This window comes from Malus domestica, chromosome 14 (genome assembly GCF_042453785.1).
Source record: "Malus domestica chromosome 14, GDT2T_hap1".
Classification (NCBI taxonomy): domain Eukaryota; kingdom Viridiplantae; phylum Streptophyta; class Magnoliopsida; order Rosales; family Rosaceae; genus Malus; species Malus domestica.
In genome coordinates, this window is record NC_091674.1 from 21,932,295 (window position 1) to 21,956,167 (window position 23,873).

Consider the following 23,873-nt stretch of genomic DNA (forward strand, 5'->3'; position numbering starts at 1 on the left):
GATGCACCATGGTCAGTTATACATAATTATCTTTTATTTTTTTATTTCACGGAACAAGTAACGTGATAAATGTAATAAAAAAATAAACATATAATTATTTACAACCGATTACACTAAAAATTTTCTCTTTAGCATAACATGTCACGCCCCAAAAAGGGGCACGTAACAATGTCACGCTCTATTAGTAACGCAATACTACAATGTTAAAATCCAACACTATAGCACTACATTCCTAATAGAACGTAAGGCTATTTGAGGGGAATAAAATAATTTATTTTTAAACAGTACGGAAACGAAAATCATTTTGGTAAAACGAAGAATAAAATGGAAACTAAATTTGGATAAAATTTTTACATACGAAAAGAACTTCACAATCTATAACAAAACCAAAGAGTTTAAGGTAATTATCATACTAAACCAACTCTTTAGTATGATTTAGAAAGTACAAAGTGCTAAGTTTGGCTACAAAAGATTCCTTCGAGACGGTAGGGGAATCAAGCATATGTACGAACCAAAAACATGTGGAAAGTCAATGAGCGACTAAGAAGTTGACAAGTGACAAACAACGCTTGTCCCAACTTTAGTTCAAATCGTCTATTTATAGGTGCACCGGTCCTATAATAAAGTAGGGGTGAGCATCACAAATGTTCATCGTTCCCCCTCAGGGAATCCACCCCATCTAGGTTTGAAAATAATATACGACACTATATATACTATAGGAAAATGTTTGATGCACAACAAAAGCTTTGTTTAGTTTTTAAAATAGATTGTATGCTCACACAATTTCCTTTTAAAAAGAAAACAAGAATCCCTATAAATCGCTACATACATGATGATTGGTCTAATGACCAACTACCCCCTTACCTGGACCAACTCTAAACGAATATACTTATGGTAAGGTGTAACGAGAGTGTTCTTTAATGTTCTACCTTTAGATATCCTAGTACCTCTCCTAGAAAGGTAGCGGTACTAATCCCTTCGTAGTAGCCCCTCTAGAGGTTTAGGGGATCGAAACCCAAGGCGGTCGCTATGCCCTTTTCACTCTCAAGTCATCACTTTAATTTGTAGCATAAAACAATCATGCATATCATGATATAAAACAAAATCATTTTTCCTCATGTTTCTATCACAGCAAAATATATGCAACTTTCACAAGTATTCGTATATTTTCATATACATACATGCACAAAATTCCATAACTAGGGTAAGTGAGGATTCTCCTACCTAGTCTCCAAGCCAAGCAATATTCCTCATAACTAGGGTAAGTGAGAATTCTCCTACCTAGTCTCCCTAGTTCAACAATTAGAAAATGTCACTATATGTCCATATATAATGACTAAACTTTATTCTCATAACAACAACTATATCTAAAAGGGACCTTCACTTCACCAGAATAAAATTTTGTATTTGAACTTTTTATTATTTCAAATAGGTCCCCAAATTTTTGATAATTTCACTTTGACCCCTAAAGTTTTGGTAATTCACAAAATTACCCCAAAATAGAAACTATTTTCACAGTTCAGTCCCTAGTATGAAACTAGTGACTTTGAGGTCTGTTTTCCCAAAAATTCAACATATCTTTCAAGCCAAAACACAATCCATCAATAGTACAACTCTCTTCTTCCATACAAACGTCCTTTAAGGACCAAATTTGATGAATTTCGAGTCAAACATCAATTTTCTCTAAATCTCATCCATATGAAACTAGTAAAAAATCCCAGAAATCTGATCATATGTAAATCTTTACCTTAATGTCTCAGAAATCGTTGTCCAGACATCAAATAGGCTTCAAAGCCCTCAATTCCAAAGCTAAAACGAAGATCCAACGTCACTATAAGTTCCTTGATAGCTAAGCTCCACGTACTTGAGTAAGTTCCTTGATCACTCTGGAAGAAATATGATGATTTAGGCTTCAAAGCCCTCAATTCCAAAGCTAAATCATCATATTCTTCCACTCTCTTTTCTTTCTAAACTCTATATCTCTCTCTCTCCCCATACACACACACACACATATACATATACACGTACACAGATCATACGCATGCAATAAATGCATGGCTTCCTGCCGACATATGTTTCCTAATATCTAACCAAAAAGGAATGAAATGCAGGCTCTCTATTTTTAGTAGAAATAGGCGGTGTCAAACTTGTTTCCAACTGGATGATTTTACGGCCGAAGATGACTAAGGCATTGTATGTACTAGGTGTCAAATGCATAGCTAATATGCATGACAAGTCCAAGCCCATAGCCTTGCAAAATCAGCACAATAGAGTGCTTACTAATCACCCATTTCTTTGGGTCCAATCATCAGTTCACATGTGGTTAATTCCATCACTTGTGGCTGCCATGTGTCATTGACACATTGGTCCAACATGAAATTATCTTAAAATTTCATTCAAGTTCCGAAAAGTAATTTGAAGGATGTTACAAACTCGTAATAACGTCCACTTTCATCTTTTTACCTCAAAATAATCTTTGAACTCAAGTAAAATTATCACCGATTTAAAATAAACTATAAATTGTAAAATTCGAAAACACTCCAAAGTTCATAACAACACTTTCTAAGCACTTTAAAATTTCGGGTCTCACATAACATGTAGTTAAAAGTTATTGCAACTAAGTTTGAAGCATCAATTTTCCTTTCTATTTATTCAAGAGCACCAAAAGTAAAACATTAGATTTCTTCCATTCTCACTCCATGCAAGGATTGTTTCAAGTACCGTCGTCCATCTTGTTGCTGAATTGACACCATTCCCTGCCTCGCTCTGAATTCTCAGGAGCATTTCCTCCACTAGTATCTTCTTGGATACCAATTCTTGAAGCTGTTGCTTTGTTATAATCAATTTAATCCTCTTTGAACATCTTTTCACCATCCATGCTCCTTGAATAAGAAAAAAAATAACCCGGGAAATCGTCCCTTATTATATCCTCAACAATCATAGGCCTTCGGTGCTCCAAAGCGTCGCCCCGGTTCTTCACAATGCGCAAGAGTAAGAATTTATTAGTTAGTTTATGTGGGAATTTAATTAGAGATTTGATTTGATTTTATATTAGGGTATATTTGGTATTTTGCACATTAGGGCTTTTTTTAGGTTTAGGCCTTTGTAAATATTATTTGTAATATAGTTTGAGAAGTGGTTAGTTAGAGTATAGTCTCTTTCGGTTATGTAGTCGTCTCGTTAAATTTTTGTAGTGTTTCTTTTCTATTCACTTACATCCGTATGTAGTCGATTCGTTCTTCAATTTGTTAGTCTGTTCATTACGCGTATTTTGATTTTCAACAAGTGAACTACATCAATGTTTAGTATATGAAAAGGTTTGTTAGTTATAAATTGTGATGAACAAGTAGTGCTACCTTTCTGTTACAAAAGGGTACATAAGTTAGTTTTCGTACAGTGGATTGAGAAATTAATTAAATTGGAGAAGTATTTCAAGAGGGTTCAGAAAATTGTGGGCAGATATGCTAGCATCTGTTGGGCTCTCCAATATGAAATTTTTTTCCGTCCTGCTTTTGTGAACGAAGAGCCGGTTTTGTTGAAGCAAGTTTTATATGGTAATTTTTATTTGACATTACTTTTAAAATAACTGAAAGCGTTTTTAGAGAAATGTTTTTGGATTTTCAAAAGTATTTGACATCCTTTATACAAAAATCATCAGTTATGTGCTTCTTTCATGAAGCACTTTAAGTGTTTTTCTAGGATTTACTTGTATTTTTACTAAGAATTGGTTCCAAAAACATTTTCACCAAAAACGCTTTCAGCCATTTTAGAAGCACTTCTAAATGAGCTCATATAGTCTTGTGGTAATCCACGTAAAACTAATCCTCTGAACAATTAATACCTAAGAATGGTAGGCTCCAACATGAGAGAGCGTTATGTTATCCCTACAATGTACAAGATATTTTTATCTTCAATTAGGGATTGTTTAGGTGTGTCAAAGTCCAAATATGTAGAATTATTAGAATTGTGTAATTGTATTGATATCACAAAATATATTTATATTCAAATCAGTGACTTGACTTACAAGAAATTTAAGCTTACAGGGATTACAATACCAAAACCTAGCCCAATAAGAAAAAAATCCTAACTGGATTCTCTTGCACTAATAGTTTCAACCCCCAAAGGTACCAAAAGAAAATTTGATGAATTTAGTGTTCTTATCATTTCTCTTAGGAAGGAATGGGTTTGGAATAAACAACTCTCATTTATTAATATGGTTATCCAATCAAAACAAACCGTTTGGGCTAGTTTGGTATTGGTGTACTTTGAAAAAAAAAAAAACTGTTTCTGCTGTGCTATGAGAATAAACTCATTTTTGCTGCTTCATGTTTTCAATTTTTTTTCACCAAAACTGTGATAAAAGCTGTTTTTTAAGTGTTTACCAAACACCTTTTTGAGCTCAGATTTTTTTTATACTCACTTTTTATAAAAGAACATCAGTATCAAATCAGTACTTAACCAAACCAAAATAATTGGTTTAGTCTGTAGGTTAGATTTTTATAAATCGTCGTTAACCATAAAATTATATATTTTAGTATTTTACTCTGCATATTAGATTGATGAGATATAGAAGTTTAAAACTTTTAGTTGAGTATGAGATTAGGTTATTTGACGTTATGAGAGGTTAACAGTTTTTTGATGATGAATTTTTTTTGGGAAATTTTATTGAAATCCATGCAACCTCTTTTTACACCCAATTTAAAATTTTGAATGTTAATTGTCTATTTTACCCTATTGCATAATTACTATGAAGTACAAAATGAAATTAATAATAAATCTCAAATTTATCAATAAACGCAAACACTATAATTAAACCCTACGTTCATTCCATTTCTTTTGCGGAAGATTGCTAATCAAGAAAAGAAAAAGAAATGTGATGGTGGAAAATATATAGGAAACTCAGAAATTTTTCATCAAGTAGATGGCTATTGTTTACTCTTTTATTGATGGTGTTCGGACATATCCGCGTTACTTGTTTGATCGCACAAAACACAGAAATGGACACCCATAGTATCTGATAATTGATAAACCACCTGAGTATAAGCCATGTGCTGCTGACATATAATCCATGTGCTGCTGACAATGAAACCCATGAAGTCCTGTCTCCATGTGCTGCTGAAACTGAAACCCATGAAGTCCTGTCAAAGATGGGCAGAAGCATATTGAATGATCTCACATTATTTATTGCATGCGTGTACTATTGTTTATGGCATGCGGGTGTATGTAAAACTGTATAAAACCATACTGCAATAATGTAGATAGTAAGAAAGCCAAAACTATACTCCTTGATGAGTTTATGCAGTTCACAGTTTCGAACCCTAGCTTAAACTCTTTCATGGTATCAAAGAGCTAAAGTCTAGCGACAATAATTTTTTTTCTTTTCCCCGTTCTCCCATGGCTTCTCAATCTTTCTCTCCTATTCCCCTTCCTAATGTCTCCCATTTTCTCACGATCAAACTTGATCGTACCAACTACCCTCTCTGGCAAGCCCAAATGCTACCTCTCCTCCGCAGTCGAAATCTGGTTTCCTTTGTTGATGGAACTAGTAAGTGTCCCCCAGCATTGCTGACAGATAAGGATGGAAACATCACTGACACAGTCAACCCTGATTTCGACACTTGGATACAACAGGATGCAACTGTTATGTCATGGATCAACTCCTCCGTCCATCCTACCGTGCTTGCTGCTTTAATTGGGAAAACCAGCTCCCACTCTGCCTGGACAACACTACGTGATCGTTACGCTTCTCAGTCCACCGGTCGCCTTCTCCAGCTTCGTAGTGAGTTGATGAATACTCACCGAGGTGATTCTTCCATTTCTGAATTTTTGGATAAAATTAATTGTCTCGCAGATACCCTCTCTCTCTCTGGTGCTCCTGTTTCCGACTCCGACATCGTTGCCATCATCCTCAACAATGTTGGTCCGGCCTATGAAAGTACGGTTGCTTCCGCTCAAGCCCGTGATGAGGCTATTACCTACAGTGCTTTGGAAGCCCTCCTCCTTGGCGCTGAAAGACGACAGCAAATACATTCCGCGTTTGGTACTGACAGTGGGCTCACTGTCCTTGCCGCCGTTCGCAATGGCAACCGCGCACCTGCATCGTCTCGAGGACGAGGATCCTCTACTGGCTTCCGTGGTCGTAGTAACTTCAATACTGGTCGTGGCTCTACCAATCGCCACTACAGCTCCTCACCCTCTCACCAAGGTTCCTACTATCACCAAGGGTCCAACTCTCACCAAGTCTCCCACTCCCGCCCACATGATGGGATTCTTGGCACCTCTCCTTCCCAAGGTACTTTTACTACAAGCCGGATTCAATGCCAAATATGTAATCGTTATGGTCATTCTGCGATTGACTGCTTCAACCGCCTAAATATGTCTTATGAGGGACGTGTCCCTGCACCACGTCTTCAAGCTTTTGCTGCTCGTGCTCCTCCTGCTTCTGCAACAGCACCTGCCATCCAGGAATGGCTGTTTGACTCCGGGGCCAATGCTCACATCACCAATAATCCTGCTACTGTTGCGCATCCTCATCCTTATACTGGCATGGACGAAGTCAATGGAGTTGTTGGTGGCACAGGTTTGCAAATTTCCCACATAGGCAACACTTCCATTCGTACACCTACCTCTACTTTCACATTACCTAATACACTACTCTGCCCTAATGCATCAACCAATATTATTTCTATCCATCGTTTTACTACCGATAATAACTGTTCTCTCACCTTATATCCCAACTCATACTGTGTTCAGGAACTTCACACGGGGAGGATGCTTTTACAAGGCCCGAGTAGAAATGGATTCTACCCTTTTTCTGGTGTTTCATCTTCCATTAAAGGCGTGTCTGCATTTTTAGGAACTAGAGTGTCCAATTCAATTTGGCACTCTAGGTTAGGTCATCCATCTTCTCATATTTTGCAAAGTTTGGTTTCTAGGAACAAATTGCCTATTAAGGGCGTTGTCACTAGTAAGCTATGTCACTCATGTCCCATGGGCAAGAGTCACAAGTTACCTTTTCCATTGTCTGTCTCTAGGTCTTCATCTCCTTTACAATTGGTTCATTCCGATGTATGGACTTCACCTTCTTTTTCTATCAATGGTTTTAAATATTATGTCGTATTTATTGATGATTTTTCTCGCTACTCTTGGATATATCCCTTAAAATTAAAATCTGATGTCTTTCTCACTTTTGTGTCCTTTAAGAAACTGGTTGAAAACATGTTCCACACTACAATTAAATCCTTTCAAACTGATGGAGGAGGGGAGTACGTAAACAACAAATTCAAAATTTTTTTGACTCAACATGGCATTCTACATCGTTTTACATGTCCACATCATCCTGAACAAAATGGACTTTCCGAACGTAAACACCGTCATATCGTTGAAACTGGTCTCACCCTTCTTGCTCATTCCTCCTTACCAACTTCTTTTTGGGATGATGCTTTCCATACAGCAAACTATTTGATCAATCGTTTACCGACTAAAGTTCTCCATGATGAGTCTCCCTTTCAAAAACTGTTTCAAAAATCTCCTCAATATGATTTTCTTAAAGTTTTTGGGTGTGCATGTTTTCCATTTCTTCGTCCTTATAATACTAACAAGCTGCAATTTCGCTCCAAACGTTGCATTTTCTTAGGATATTCATTAAATCAACAAGGTTATAAGTGTTTAGATACGTCCACAGGTCGTATTTTTTTGTCACGCCATGTCCTATTTGATGAAACCAATTTTCCATACAAAGAATCCATTTCTACACGGTCCTCATCCTCCCAATCGTCTATGGTACTGAACATTGACCCCTCCTCTTTCCATTATCCCTCTAGGAACCCCATTTTCCCAACTGTACCACCACACTCGCATTCGTCCAACTTACTCCCCATATTATCTCACCCACCTAACCCTAGTCCTATTCCCTGCCCTTTACCACCACATCCGCCCCATCACATGCATCCCACTATACCATCCCCCCAACCTAACCCTATTTCCTCTAATTTCCCACCAAATCCGCACCTCCCTGACCCTTCTTCCATTCCATCCTCTACGACTGCAGTGGGTGTTGCTCCTGTCTCACCTTCCTCTCAGACGCAAATTCAACCTGTTCACTCCATGGTTACACGCTCAAAGGATGGCATTCAGAAGCCAAACCCCAAGTATGCTCTTGTTTCTGATGTGACTAATGAACTTGTTGAGCCCTCTTGTTTTACACAGGCAAATAAGTCTCCCGAATGGCGTATGGCAATGGCAGACGAGTTCAATGCTCTACAAAGCACAGGAACGTGGTCCCTAGTTCCTTCTCATCCCTCCATGAATGTCCTACCCAATAAATGGGTCTACCGTATTAAACGGAAATCTGACGGTTCCATTGAACGATTTAAAGCACGTCTTGTTGCCAATGGTTTCCATCAACAAGAAGGGCTTGATTACAGTGAGACGTTTAGTCCCGTCGTCACTCATGCCACCATCAGGATCATTCTCTCCGTGGCCCTTCATTTTAACTGGCCAATTCGCCAACTTGACGTCAAAAATGCGTTCCTTCATGGCTCTTTAAATGAAGAAGTCTACATGCGCCAACCTTCTGGTTTTGTCGATCCGCAGTTTCCGTCACATGTCTGCCGTCTTCGCCGGTCCTTATACGGCTTAAAACAGGCTCCACGTGCCTGGTTTCAGTGCTTCTCTCACCATCTGGAGGAGCTCGGCTTTCAAGCCTCCATGGCAGATTCTTCGCTGTTCATTTTCTGCAATGGAACTCATGTCATTTACTTGCTCATTTACGTTGATGACATCCTCGTCACCGGTAATAATCCAGCTCACATCTCCACCTTGATTCATCAATTGGGTCGAAAATTCTCCATGAAGGATCTTGGTCCCTTGCATTATTTTTTGGGAATGGAAATTACGAGAACGCCAACGGCCATGTACTTAACACAGTCCAAATATATTCTGGACCTCCTCAAACGAACTCAGATGGCTGATGCCAAACCCTTGTCTACTCCAGCCCTCCCTGGCCGCAAGCTTAGTTTGTATGAGGGCGAGCCCTTGGCGGATGGAACAACCTTTCGCAGTATTGTTGGGGCTCTCCAATATCTCTTATTCACACGTCCGGACATTGCTTTCGCTGTTAATCAAGTCTGCCAGTATATGCATTCGCCCACCACTACACATTGGGTTGCCGTCAAACGCATTCTTCGCTATTTGAAAGCCACTCATGATTGCGGTCTCGTTTATAAACCCAGTTTTTTGTCCCTCACAGCATTTGCCGATGCTGACTACGCTGGTGACCCTGATGATCGTCGCTCCACTGGTGGTCATTGCATATTTCTAGGGGATAACTTGGTCTCCTGGAGTTCTAAAAAGCAGCGCGGCGTGTCTCGCTCAAGTACGGAGGCCGAGTATCGCCAAATGGCCTACACAGCTGCCACCTTATCTTGGTTCAGACACATTTTTTGTGATCTTCGTCTTCCCCTCACTCCACCAAAATTGTGGTGTGACAATATCAGTGCACTGGCAGTGGCTTCCAATCCCGTTTATCAGGCTCGTATGCGTCATGTGGAAGTTGATTATCATTATGTTCGAGAGAAAGTCACTAGAAATGAACTTGTTGTGGGATATGTTTCATCTACTGACCAACTTGCCGATCTCTTAACAAAGGGCTTGTCCACCGCACGGTTCAGTTATCTTCTTTCCAAGCTTCCTGTTCGACAGCGCCCACTCAGCTTGCGGGGGCGTGATAAACCACCTGAGTATAAGCCATGTGCTGCTGACATATAATCCATGTGCTGCTGACAATGAAACCCATGAAGTCCTGTCTCCATGTGCTGCTGAAACTGAAACCCATGAAGTCCTGTCAAAGATGGGCAGAAGCATATTGAATGATCTCACATTATTTATTGCATGCGTGTACTATTGTTTATGGCATGCGGGTGTATGTAAAACTGTATAAAACCATACTGCAATAATGCAGATAGTAAGAAAGCCAAAACTATACTCCTTGATGAGTTTATGCAGTTCACAGTTTCGAACCCTAGCTTAAACTCTTTCAATAATGCTATCCATCAATTTAGACACAGAAAACTATTCTTGTTTTTGTATACTAACTTGAATTTGTTGATCTATTTCCATCAAAGTCCTCCGTTTGTTTCTCCCTTTATGCTGAAGAACTTGTTGGTTTAGCCCGTCATTTATACGTTCTCCATGGATTTCTTTTAAAGATAAAAATTTTCATGCTTAAACTGTATACTATTCCGTTTAACTTTTCTTGTTTTTGTTCATACAAATTGTTGGCGGCAGATCAATTTGTTCCTTCTGCAAGTTCTATACTCAGAAGATATGGATTTGACAAAAGAGATCTTCAGGCGCAAACAAATCCAACTAATCTGGTTAATGAGGATTTGGCGAATCTTGAAGATGGCAGTTCGAAACCGAATAATGATGCGAACACTATCAACAGTTCCGATACCAAATTTTCTGCTTCTTCCGAGCAGAAAATATCCCCAAGGCATGACCTGGCCATGCTTTTTACCTGCACTGTCTGTGAAACAAGATCCATGAAGACGTGCAGTAGAGAATCATACGAGAAAGGTGTGGTGGTAGCTTGCTGTGGCAGGTGTAACAATCTCCACCTGATTGCTGATCATCTCGGGTATTTTGGAAAACCATCCAACGTGGAGAAATTTCTGGCTGCCTGTGGGAAATAGGTGAAGAAAGGTTCTGCTGATACGTTGAATCTGACTCTCGAAGACATAGTCGGAATAAAACCTCAGGGTTGAACTTAAGCAATTTGAATAGTTTCAGAAGCTTCATGGCATGTAGATTAGAGTTTTCTTTTAGACGAATATGCTTCTGTGTTCGGCGTTAACCCTTATATAGTATTATTTTAATTTTATTTTGATTTGGTGGTGGTGTTTTTTGATCAAATACAAGAAAGGCAACCCATATATGTATAATTTGATTTTGATTGGTGCTGTTATAATTGAATTAGGCTTATGGGGTATATTAGGAATTAAATTTGGTTTTAAAGAGATATTAATAGTTTAGTTAAAAATCAAATGGGTGCAAAAAGTAAGTTGAGTGTATAAATAGATTAGATAGGTTTAAATAAAATTTCCTTTTTTTTTTTATAAAATTATAGGTTTACATAGCTTTATTAACATTTACAACATAGCACTGAATTTTTCATTTAATAGTAAATGCATGTTAAACCACAAATCGAACCATCTATTTTAAGCCGTTATGGTTTGGTTGTGGTTTGAAATTTAGGCAAACCAAAGTGTGCGGCTTGGTTCGTAATATGGACCGAAAACCGAAGCCATTGTAAAAATCACATTCTCACACCTCCCTTCGCCAACTTTCTAGGTAGTCAGTCATGACATTCCTCTTTCGCAAATTATCTCACACCTTGACCTTGCTGTGAAGAAAGTTAATGTTTTACCATAGGGATGTGTTATTTACATATTTTTTTTTACTTCTCACACACCTCTTGTTAAATTCTGTTATTTGATGTTCTTCAATTCATCTGATTCGAATGCTTAAAATTAAAAAGATGTATGAGAAATAAAAAGAAGTTTATAAATATCACACTCTTTTACCATAAAAATAATTAACAATGTGAAAAGTAACCTAATTTACATATAAATCCGTACAATACACAGTGTCTTCTATTACCAATATAAAATTCATTCTCTAACCCTCTAACTCGTTATACCCTTATACATTTTGGTGGTGACTGTTGACTCCAATATTACACGCCACTGTGAGCATCCCAAAGTCCTGACCGTGAAAAGTAGTTTTCTTATTTTCAAAACCCTGAAAAGTATTTTAATTCTGACTTTTTCTTTTTCAAGCCACATAACTTAAGGAGATGTATTTACTCAGTGAGAATTCTCACTGGATCATTTTTCTGAGGATTTTGAGAATCCTTCAATCATATTTATCGTTTATAATGCGATTATTTTTTGTCAGGTACTGTTTATATTTAATTTTAAATAAAAAAATTTACAATAATTTCTGACTGTACGATATAAGATAAACAGATATGATTAGAGGATCTCCAAAATCCTCACAAAGAGAATCTAACGAGAATCTTCCTGGGTGTTTACCAACAAATAAAAAAAGTCGCATCACGAAAACTTGTATTGTATAAACTGTCGTTCCATTTCCGGAATGATTTTTCAGCGTTGGTAAAATTCCTTTTCGTTTATTTCGTTCTTCCGGATGAATCATCCGTTAATTTTAGAAGATGAAAAAGTAAACTTTGATCCGAAGCCAAATTACCCAAAATACAATTTGCCACGGAAATATGTAGTGGCCACTAGCTGTGAGATTGAGATGGAAAAAAGAAACTAACAGGTTTCCAGTTGCTACGATCCTCTCTTAGCCGCCGTGCCATGTGCTCCTGCATGCACTGGCTGCTACACGAGTTTAAAGTTTGCTTAATTTTTTTGGAAAAGGATCCGGCGGGATCCTAGGGATCCAATGATTTAATGCATTTATCGTATATCGTACGGTTAGTTTTCGTTAGGTACTATTCATATTTAATTTTAAATGTTAAATTTTGAAATGATTTCTAACCGCACGATGTACGATGAACGGATGATATTATGAGATCTCTAGGAAAAGGATGATCCTTTTCCAGTTTTTTTAGGTTTTATATGTGTTTTGATACCACTTGGATCTAAATTTCTTCATTTTGAAACATAATTTAGTATTTAATTCAACCATATAAATCATTTTCAAATAAAAAGCCAAACAACTTCATTATTTTTTTTTAGTAGGTTAGATAATCAGTTGTTAGGGATCAAACATGCACCATAGTGCATAAGCATAACTGCTTTCTACCACTTTTATCAATCGTCATTTGCAAACAACTCCATTGTTGAGTAAATCCTCATCTTCGGGTTCTCCTCGTCCTTAATTTACGTTTCTTGTATATCTAGTAAGTTATAATTGTAATTATTAAGGGTACAAGTCAGCAATACAGTTAGCAAGTTTGTTAGTATTTGGTTAGAGTTGTTAGGCTTTCTAGTATAAAAACAATGTGTGTAATCTTCATTCTTTTAAGTCAATATATAAGTGTAATATTTCTCTCTAAATTCTCTATAGTTCATCTTTCTTCTCCATTTTCTCTTCGATTCTATATTTCAATGTAATTAACACGGTATCAGAGCCACCAAGCTCATGTCATGGATTATGGTGGTTCAACTTTTCATTAGTTTCATCTTTCTAGCTTTATCTCTCTTCTAATTTTCATTAGAAATTCTGTTAATTTCTTCACTGCTTCTGCAATTGTCAAATAGAAGTGGGAATTTTTGGTTCTTGAATTTGGAATTTTTTCAAATTTTCATTGAGTTCGTCACCTTCTGATAAAAGGAAAGAAAATGGGGTTTTTCAAGCAAATTCTTGGATCCGGTGAAATGCCTTCATTTTGGAGGGGCTTGTGATGGTGGTTTACCATTTGTAGAAATGGAACGAGTTTCATGATTACCCATGGTGTTACTTACTTTCTTAAAGAATGATTGTTTGACCTAAGCATGAAATGGTGCTGCTCACTTTCATGAAATGGGTTTTGCTTAGGACATTGTGCAGTGTTAAGAATCACATATGGTCATCAATTTGTGGTGCGCTTTCTTTAGTGCCTTCGATATTGTCTGCGAATTTGATCTTTGCTCTATTTTCTGGTGTGGAAGAAACTTTAGACCTTTGTGTAGTCCAAGTGTTTGACGAAATGCCCAGCTCAAAATTTTCATATGAAGGTTAAGTTTTTAGTTACTTTTTCTGAATATGTTACTATGATTCTTTTAGTATTATGTAAATCAATTAGTTTGTTGTTGTTGGCATGAAGTCATTCAGTTGTTATGTTGAATATTAAAGAGCTCAAAGCCGTCTCTTGTGAATCTTTTTTGGGTTCTTCCAGTTGTTTGTGATATTTGCTTTCAAGATTGTTCATTGCGTCAAGATCAGTGTTTGTGATGGCCTCCCTTTTTCAGAATCATGTATTGTGCAATTTGTATGATGTCCAATTCTTGTCTCTCTACTTCACTGATATTCTGCAAGTTTATTAGGTTTGATTTTTCTACAACTCTTGATATGTTTGGAGAAATGGGTGTGGATTCTTATATTCTGGCATGTACAAGTTTATGGTTGTTCAGATTATGGTTTGTGCCAAAATGAGAAGTGTAATGTCTGAGAAGATTGTTCAAGTGCTTATTGAGGAGTTTGTGCAATATATTTCCTTATCACAGCCTATAATGTCGAGTCTAACCAGCTTAGTTGTTAGCATGTATCTACTAAAAGTTCTGCTATACGTATCTTAGAAAAAGATGAAGTTTGAAGAAGTTGTTGACCGTAAATCCCACGAAGGCTAATCCCATGTTATGAGTAGGTAAATTCCATCCTATATTGTTTTTCTGTTGTTGAAATTGTGAAGGCTGATGCCATTGTTAAGAGAAGTTGTTTCTGGTAAAATTCACAAAGGGCAATCCCCGTGGTACTATAGTTAAGGCCGATGCCATGCTATAGTTTGTTAATTTTCTATTTTTGTAAATATTAAAGGCCGAAGTCAATGTTAAATGAGATTGTTGACGGTACATCCCAAGAAGGGTAACCCCTTAAAAAGTTGTTATATCGGCATGAAGGTGTGCTATGACTACTTTATAGAAGGTTGTTCTTTGTGAAGCTCCTGTTAGAGGCAGCAGAATGGTGTCATGATTTTGGTACACTGGTTGGAGCTTGGAGCCGGGAATGGAAAGATCAACAAGAGACAAAGGTTTTGGAAACTAATGCAAAATCTAACTGATGTTGGCACTGATGATACTTTTCATCTGCTCTAGAACTTAGATGGGAATGGTTTTCATATGGAGCAAGGTAATATACATGAAGATGTTATAACATGGAATGAATCTGAGGTGGATAAATTCAATCATCCAAAGGGATTGCAAGATTGCAGATGGTTCAACTTTGTTATGTTTTCTAGGTTTCGTAGTAATGATTGTAGATGAAAGAGGATTACAAGAGGCTTTTGGTCAATAGCTACAATGAGGTCATGGGGTATAATTGTCACGCCCTGATCCCGACATACGTCCAGGATTGACACATGACGTCACCAAGTATCTGTATATCTAACATACCCTGCCTTCGGGATATGTCTGAAGCGCAACTTAAGATTCAGATTGCATAGAAATCTTCGTATACTTTATGGCTGCATCTAACCTCGTTAGACTACCTACATACCCTAAACAAGGATCAAGCCATTCGTAGTTCGTCATTTGCTACAACTTGAATATATCACAGTCCGTTCAAGCCGAAGGGCATAACATTCCTCAATCAAACATTTAGACTTGACAAGCTTGAAGTCTTCGATTCAAGCTACATAACGAACCCACATGACAATCAAGGCTTCTATTTCATCCATCATATAAATCATTATGCTTCAACATAAAATCGCAATTCATAGCATGTAATATATCAAAGAATCAACAAAGCACAATAGTATCCTCTAGTCGCATTGATCACTGATCTAATCGTATTAATAACAATCATATTCAACATCATTCCACAATCACCTCAGGTAACTCATTCCATGAATCAAGCAGGCATGATATTAACATTTGATTATGTTAATCAATCAACCAGATCACATATTAATGCACGAAATTTAATAAAGGAATTCTACATAATTCCTTGCCTAGATTCCAAGTAATAACCTGATAATTCTAATTTATATTCACAAGGTCTATTGTGGGTAATTCCTATTCACTCAAATCCAGGGTTCTAGTCTAACTTATGGAAATGAGCAAGATTAGGGATTCCGGACAACTCAACGGAATCCAACCAAAATATGATCGTCTATCGAAATGTACCAAGTACACCTAATTCTCATCACCCCTAGAATGCGTATGGTCCCCCATCGCGGATATACTAAGCAGAACCATAGGCATAATCTCATTGTGCAGGCAATGATCACCAAACACGGATATACCAAACATGATCACCCTTGAATATGTATGGTCCCCCAACGCGGATATACCAAGCAGGACCACACCTAACTCTAGGTAGTGATCACCCAACGCAGATATGACAAGCATGATCATTCCTAGAATGTGTATGGTCCCCCAATGCATATATATCAAGCAGAACCATATGCATAGTCTAATAACATAGGCAGTGATCACCCAACATGGATATACCAAGCATGATCACTCCTAGAATGCATATGGTCCCCCAACGCGGATATACCAAGCAGAACCATAAGCATAATCTAATTGTGCAGGCAGTGATCATCCAACGCGGATATACCAAACATGGTCACCCCTGAATACGTATGGTCCCCCAACGTGGATATACGAAGCTGTTGGAAATGTGCCCTAAAACCAATCATATGATGATACTTTACGGACATTTCACATGTTAAACTAATCTAGTTTAATATCAAGGTCAAAGATTATTGTTTGAGCCGTCTCATATAAATGTTATACGCTTAAACGATAAGTCCAAGGAATATGTGATTGGGAGAATGTGATCTAAAGAAGTTAGATTCATGAGACCATTCTTTCGTAGACACATCCTAAACGTTCCTGATCATAGGATTGCCAATTGGGCATTGACAGTCCGTTAAGATCAGTACATGATGTGTCTTCTCTCAGGGAGAGTGACTAGTCTCGAGTCATTGGTGTGTGTGACATCAAGAAAAGTACGTAGGTGCTCAATAGAGAATGAGTTCACTGAACACGATCAACGAAGAGTTCTCATATTCATGTCACATGAGAACTCATGGTTGGGATAATGCAAAGTAGTCTTTTGACTTGAGGCATCACAGTTGTCTTGTGGTTAAGTCCTTGATCTTTGATTATGTCAAAGTCACCCCATCCGCGGGTGTCCACGGCATCGTCGGGGTTAAGTCACTTAGTCATGGAGGCGAGTGAATGCGCAACAAGGGATCTCTAACCTTCAAACTGTTTGAAGGAGAATACTCTATGATGTGATTAAGAATCTCTGATTAGAGTATGAATGAGATTTAGGAAGTCGTTCCAAATCACATTCAAGGTAATCATATAAGCACACGAATCACATTGGATAGTAGACATGAATAAACTATCAAACCAAACAATGTGGTCAAGAGTATTGTATTAGAGAAAGACCGTATTGCATTTGTAATCCTAAACTGAATAGGTTCTCCACCTCTTCTGATTAGCTTGGGTAACCATGATATGCTGCTAGGTGTCACTCATGGTTTGTGGAAGCCCTAAACGTGTATAATCACTAAAGGGAGAATTGAAAGTAAGTTTCAATTCACAATCGGTTTGAAAGAGTTCTAATCGCCCACTGCCTCGCTAAAAGGAACCTAATGGATCATACACCGTGTAAGGTAAAGATTGAAGAAACAACGGAGATGAGTAAGAATAATTAAATGGTTTAATTATTTATGGCAATGATTAATTAATATGTTAATTAATCAAATGAATAAGTTCGTTAAAAGACCACGGGTTAGTTTTGGGCCTCAAGGCACAATGAGCTTCGAACGTCAAGCCCATTGACTTAAGTTGTATGACAACTTAATGACTATTAATTCACAAAGGCCCAAAAGCCCAATAAAACCCTTGTGGCCGGCCATGTTAGAAGAATGGCTTTTTGGTTCTTTAGGTCACTTATTTGAAGGGACTATATAAAGGACTTTATAGCCTAAATTCATTAAGGGTTTCTTTTTAGGAAATTGGAGAGAACACAAAGCTCTCCTTTCTCTCTAAAGAGGCCGCCCCCCTTGGAGGGATTAGCTAGCAATCCCACTCCTCCAAGGTCACTCATTTCTTCTCCAATCTAACCTTGGTGTGGAGACTTAGAGGTTTTCTATTTTGAGAACTTGGAGAAACCTTTTCATCCATCCAAATCCATAGATTTAAGATGCAAGGAATGAAGGCCCTCTCTTTGGGTGATTAGCCTTTGCTTATGCAAAGAGGAATCTACAAAGGTATAAATTTCTCAACTCACTTTGTTTTGAGTTGAGTCTTGGTTCACCAATCTACTAGGCTTTGAATTTCATGGTTAATGTTTTGTTTTTAAGTGCATGCAAGCATGATTCCGCCTTTTAATTGTTAATAGCATGCTATAGATGTTGCTTAAATGAACATGTTTTCACAAAATCATCCTTCAGAAGCAGGACCATCCATGTACCACTGCTACATGGTGCAGTTAGATCAACACACAAACCATTTACCATTATCTCAACCGTTATGATTTACAACGTAATTACTTGCACTATCATTTCCTCATGATCACTAACTACCATGACACACAAGCCTATATGTTCTACATAACACTTATAACAAGATTTTAGGCTCACAATATCATAACATTTATCATGCATATCTTTCGTATTCAAGAAGATAAATAAACACATATATAACACAATATGGCGTCCCATGCACATAAACCCATGTATATACTATCTGGGATAACTCACTAACCAATATAGGCCAACTAAGCCCTACATAGCCTCTAGTAACACTAATTTTAAGGGTTGTGATTTTCACACACCCTTAACTACTTTTCCCACACCCTCCCTATTTTTAAGTACTTAATTGGTATCCTACTATTTAATCTTCCATATATACCCCTCCCTATTTAATCTTTCATTAATTACCATAAAAAGTAAGAATGGTATATATGGAAGATTAAATAGTAGGATACCAATTAACTATTAAAAAATAAGGAGGGGTGTGGGAAAAGTAGTTAAGGGTGTGTGAAAATCACAACCCTAATTTTAATATTTAAGATCAATTCGTAACATATTGACCAAGAGTCAAGTCTTTGTTAACGGTGGGGTCCACAACCCTATACCAGTCAATTTGAAACATCCATACATGGATTTCTGATTCGTAACTTCCTAAGGGTCTCATTTATCTTCTAGAGCATATTCTAAAATTTCGGAACAATTCAACAATTTAACCTCCACCAATCGTTAATTCAAGTGGTGGTCTCTATCAAAACTATAGTCATACGATGAGATTTCATCAATCGGACGTCACATATGGAATTAGGGTATCCAAAATAGTCTAGGAAGGGTAGGTGGGGTCTCAGCCCACACACGGCGGCCGGCCGCTCCAACTCGCTGGAAAATTCAATTATTTCCAAAAATTACCAAATTTTATAGCCAAGTAGAACTCAATGAGAGGAGTAATTTTCATACCTAGGCCAAAGTCCAATTCGATCGGGAAACGCCTGAAATCACCCACAAACCGTCAAAACCCTAGAATTGGGTGTGCTTCTATTCGACCTCCATACTCACTCTGACATCTCCTCCACTGCTTGACCTTTGTTCCTGAGGTTGAAGGGAGCCTATTGGTGGTCGTAATTGGCTGAGTTAGCTTCATAATTTGTGGATCGTCGTTGTACACCCAAAACGGACCACCGTCCGTTTTCCCTAAAACTACCACCAAATTCCTTCTAACTTTGGGTGGAAATGGAAGAGGGAAGGCTAGGGAGTTATTTCTAGGTAGTGGTTTGCCTTGATTTGATGGAAAAATGATCAAATTTGGACATGGTGCTCGGTCAGGTCGTGCAGGTCAAGGGGAAACCTGGTTCTCCCCCTCTTTTCTCCTTCCCTCATTTCCCTTGTCTCTCATTCACCCATCTCTTCCCCTTCTCTCCTAATTGGTCCATCCTTTTTTCTCTGATTGGGTAGCCAATGCCCTCCCTCCTCTCTCTGCACCTCATTTTTTCTTCTTCTCCTTTGCTGCTATTAGGCAGCTTCTTCTTTTCTCATTTTTTTTTCTTTTTCTTCCCAGCAACTCACGTGACTTCCTTGCCTTTAGTCTGATTGGTTAGCCCTCCCACAAGGTGGGAATTCACTTTAAAAAAAAAACACACAATCCGAACACCCGTAACTTTTTCGTTATAATCTTGATTCGCAAACAGCTTTCAGCTATGTGCTCGTGGTTTTGAAATCTATTTGAAAACATTAATTATGACTCGAAAGGTCAACGAATTATAAAGATTAATTACGAAAATTCAAACACAATAACTATTCGATTTAATTCCTAAAATTTACGGAATTAAAATTAACTAATAACGATTACGTAAACGTGAAATACGAATTTAAATTACGAGATATACTTCGATTAACTAATAACTAATAACATTAACTATTCGATTTAATAGTGAAATTCCAGGACGGGATTTCACAACAATTGTTTGATTCAGGGCTTTAGGAAAGCTAGAAGCTTCGGTGATATGGTTCGAGTATTTTTTTGGCATTACAGATGATAGGCTTTGTGGGTGCTTACTTTCTGTCGTATGGTCGTGTGTAGAAACTAAAGATGAGGATATGGTGCTTTCTTGTTTGCAGCAGGCTAATCCAACGTTCATAACTCTAGTCAAAGTGTTAGATATGTACAGATGTTTGGGTATCAATCCAATGGTGGTTTTCCCAAGTCTACAGTTTCAATGTTACCATGTCTCAATTCTTCCAATCTTAAACTGGGTTTTCCTAGTTGAGATTGAGGGGGAGTATTAAGGGTACAAGTCAGCAATACAGTTAGCAAGTTTGTTAGTATTTGATTAGAGTTGTTAGGTTTTCTAGTATAAAAACAGTTTGTGTAATCTTCATTCTTTTAAGTCAATATACAAGTCTCATATTTCTCTCCCTAAATTCTCTCTAGTTCATCTTTATGAGTTACTTTTTCTTCTCAATTTTATCTTCTATTCTATATTTAAATGTAGTTAACAGTAATTAGGCCCCTTAGGATTCCTCCATATTTGAATTTTGTTCAACCCTATATATTGTAACTACTATATATTACATTAATACAAGGGAGTCATATTCTACAGCATGTTCCAAATCTAGGTTCCTTAGTGGGGTTTTTTGGTAGCTAATCCTACCTAATTACAGTCCAAGTGCTCGTTTGTATTAACATTGATTGAGAGCTTTCACTAGAGATTTTCCAGTTAGATCTTTCGATCTATCTATTGAAGAAAATGTGGTTATTATGGCTGCTATAGGTTCTAGGGTTTATCTTACTTTATCTTTTTGTAAGTAGTCTTTTTCTCCTTGACTTAAGGAGATTGGTGTAAGTCTCTTCCTAGTTGTCAACTCCTTGATTTAAAAAGATTAGAGTATGAACTTTAGACTCCTTGGTTTAAGGACATTGAGGTATGTTAATGTAAGACTACTAGACTAGCCTTTGTGGGGTGTTTCAAGAAGCTTTCCCAGATATCTTTGTGCACTGCAATATGCACCAAATCCTTCTCCTGAAATATCTCTTCCTCCTTTTTGTAACCTTATGATTTTGCTTTGCAATACAAAAAAGAACTACATTTAAAAGTCAATATGGTATCAGAGCAGGTTTTTTTTATGAACCTGTCTCTGTGTATCTCACCTTGTAGACACCTCTATTTTTCAAACAAATGGCTGAAGAAAACTCATTCAACCAGGAAGTTGACAACACCATTACTTTTTAGTCTGAGAAGCTTTTAGAAGTGGATATCAATCCCAACCAAAGGCTTAGCTCAGTACTACTAAATAAGTTCAATTATCTCATGTGGTCAAGGGCAGTTTCTCTTGCTTGGTGGAAGAAACAAACTTAGGTTCATTAGTGGTCATGTGCCAGCCCTAGAAAATACGTCCTCGCATTATAAAGGTTGGATATGTAAAGATCAACTGGTTATGTCATGGTTGCTCAACTCCATGGAAATAAAAATAGATGAGATCTTCAGCTACTCAAAGTCTTCTCTCTTGCTATGGACAACGATGAAGGAGATGTATGGGAATCAAAACAATTTCCTCTCACGTGTTTCAACTTAAAAGAGATATCTCTTCTATCCAGCAAGACGGTAAGAGCTTTATTCAAAATCTTGGATCTCTGAAAAGTATGTGGAATGAACTTGATGTCTACAGGCCATATACTACTGATTCCACAGTTTTCTTAAAAAGGGCTGAAGAGGATAAAATCTTCCAGCTATTATCCAGCTTGAGTGTAGATTATGAGTATCTGATAAGTCACATTCTCATGAATCCTGAGCTACCAACCTTCACAAGCATACCATTTAACAAGATGAAGTAAGAATGAAGGTTATGAATGTTGGAACAAAAGCAAAATGTTACTTAAGTTCGAGCCTACATGACAACTAAGAAAAGATACAGAGGTAAAAACCCTAACTTGAAGTGTCAGCATTGCCAATACAATGGTCACATAAATGAGACGTGCTGGATTTTGCATCCAGAGTTTAAACCAAACTTCTTGAAAGACAAAAGTGCACCAAGGCAACCTCAACCTCATCAACCTTCCCACCAAACCAACATGGCCTCATCTTCATCTATCAATAGTCATGATCCTTACAAGCAGTTCACAGCAAATCCTGCATACCTTATAAACAAGTTTACAACCTTCCTACACAAGGAAACATGAAGAGAAGAGGTTGATCAAGCTGTTAATCATGAAGATGGAAATACCACAGCCTTGTTGGTCAAGTTTGCTGGATTTTTGGCCAATGCTGATCACATGCCAAAACAAGACCTTCAAGGTATTTTGAATGCTTTCAAAACTACTCTAAATGTCAATTTGTCGCATGATTTTTGGATTGTTGATTCTGGAGCCACAGACCACATGACTAACAAAGTATCAAAACTAAAAGAGTTTGAAAAATTCTATAAACCATCACAAGTGTCAGTTGCAAATGGAGAAAGGGCCAAGGTTGTAGGAAAAGGAAAAGTTCACCTGATTTTAGATAAAATTGAGTCTATTTTGTAACATTTGTTGATGATTATTCAAGGGCCACATGGTTGTATCTTTTGAAATAAAAAAATCAAGTAATGGATATGTTTAAAGATTTCTGTAATCTTATCAAAAATCATTTCTCTTCAAACATTCAAATTCTAAGGTCTAATAATGGCTCAGAATACACGTCTCAAATCATGACACCATACTTGAGCAATAATGGCATTATGCATCAAACTAGTTGTGTGGGAACTCCACAGCAAAATGGCATTGTTAAGAGAAAAAAATGTGACTTATTGGAGAAAACTAGGGCACTGATGTTGCAGATGAATGTGCCTAAAAAATTATGGTCACATAGTGTTATGGCAGCTGCTTATTTGATTAACAGATTGCCTAGTAGAGTGTTAAAGTTCAAGTCTCCAATGGAGATAATAAAAGGAAGAAAAGTGGATCTATCACACCTTAAAGTTTTTGGATGCATATGTTTTGTGCACATTCAATCTCTATATCGAGATAAACTAGATCCTCAGCCAGCAAAGTGCATCTTTCTTGGGTATTCTTCAACTCAAAAAGGATACAAATGTTATAACCCTCAACTTAAGAAACTTATTGTATCTAAAGATGTGAGGTTTCATGAAACTAACCCTTTTTCAGTAAGAATCTTGAAGTTACCACTTAGGGGAGAACTACTTAGATTTGTTTCCCTTACCAAAAACAGATATCATGGTCACTGAGGTCCCAACTTCGAATGTCAACATACCTGCTCAAGTAATTCTCTCTTCGAGAGAATAAATTAATGAAGGCCAGTCTCCTAGAAATACAACTGATGAAGAGTGTGAAAACTTGCAAAGTGTGACTTCAGAAGCAATGGAATATGAGTCAACACATATTGCACCTCGATGCAACCTTGCAAGAGAGAGACAACTGCCTGCAAGATTACTTAACTGTGAGACTTACAAGCCACGACATCCAACCTCCAATTATTTTTCCTATCACAAGTTTGCACCTGCTCACAATGCATTTCTCAACAAGGTTTCTGAGCTCACAGAACCTCAAAATTTCCATGATGTTAGTGAATATGAAGTGTGGAGGAAAACCATGCATGATGAGTTACATGCTCTCGATCAACACAACACTTGGAGCATTGTAAAGTTACCAAAAGGGGAAAAT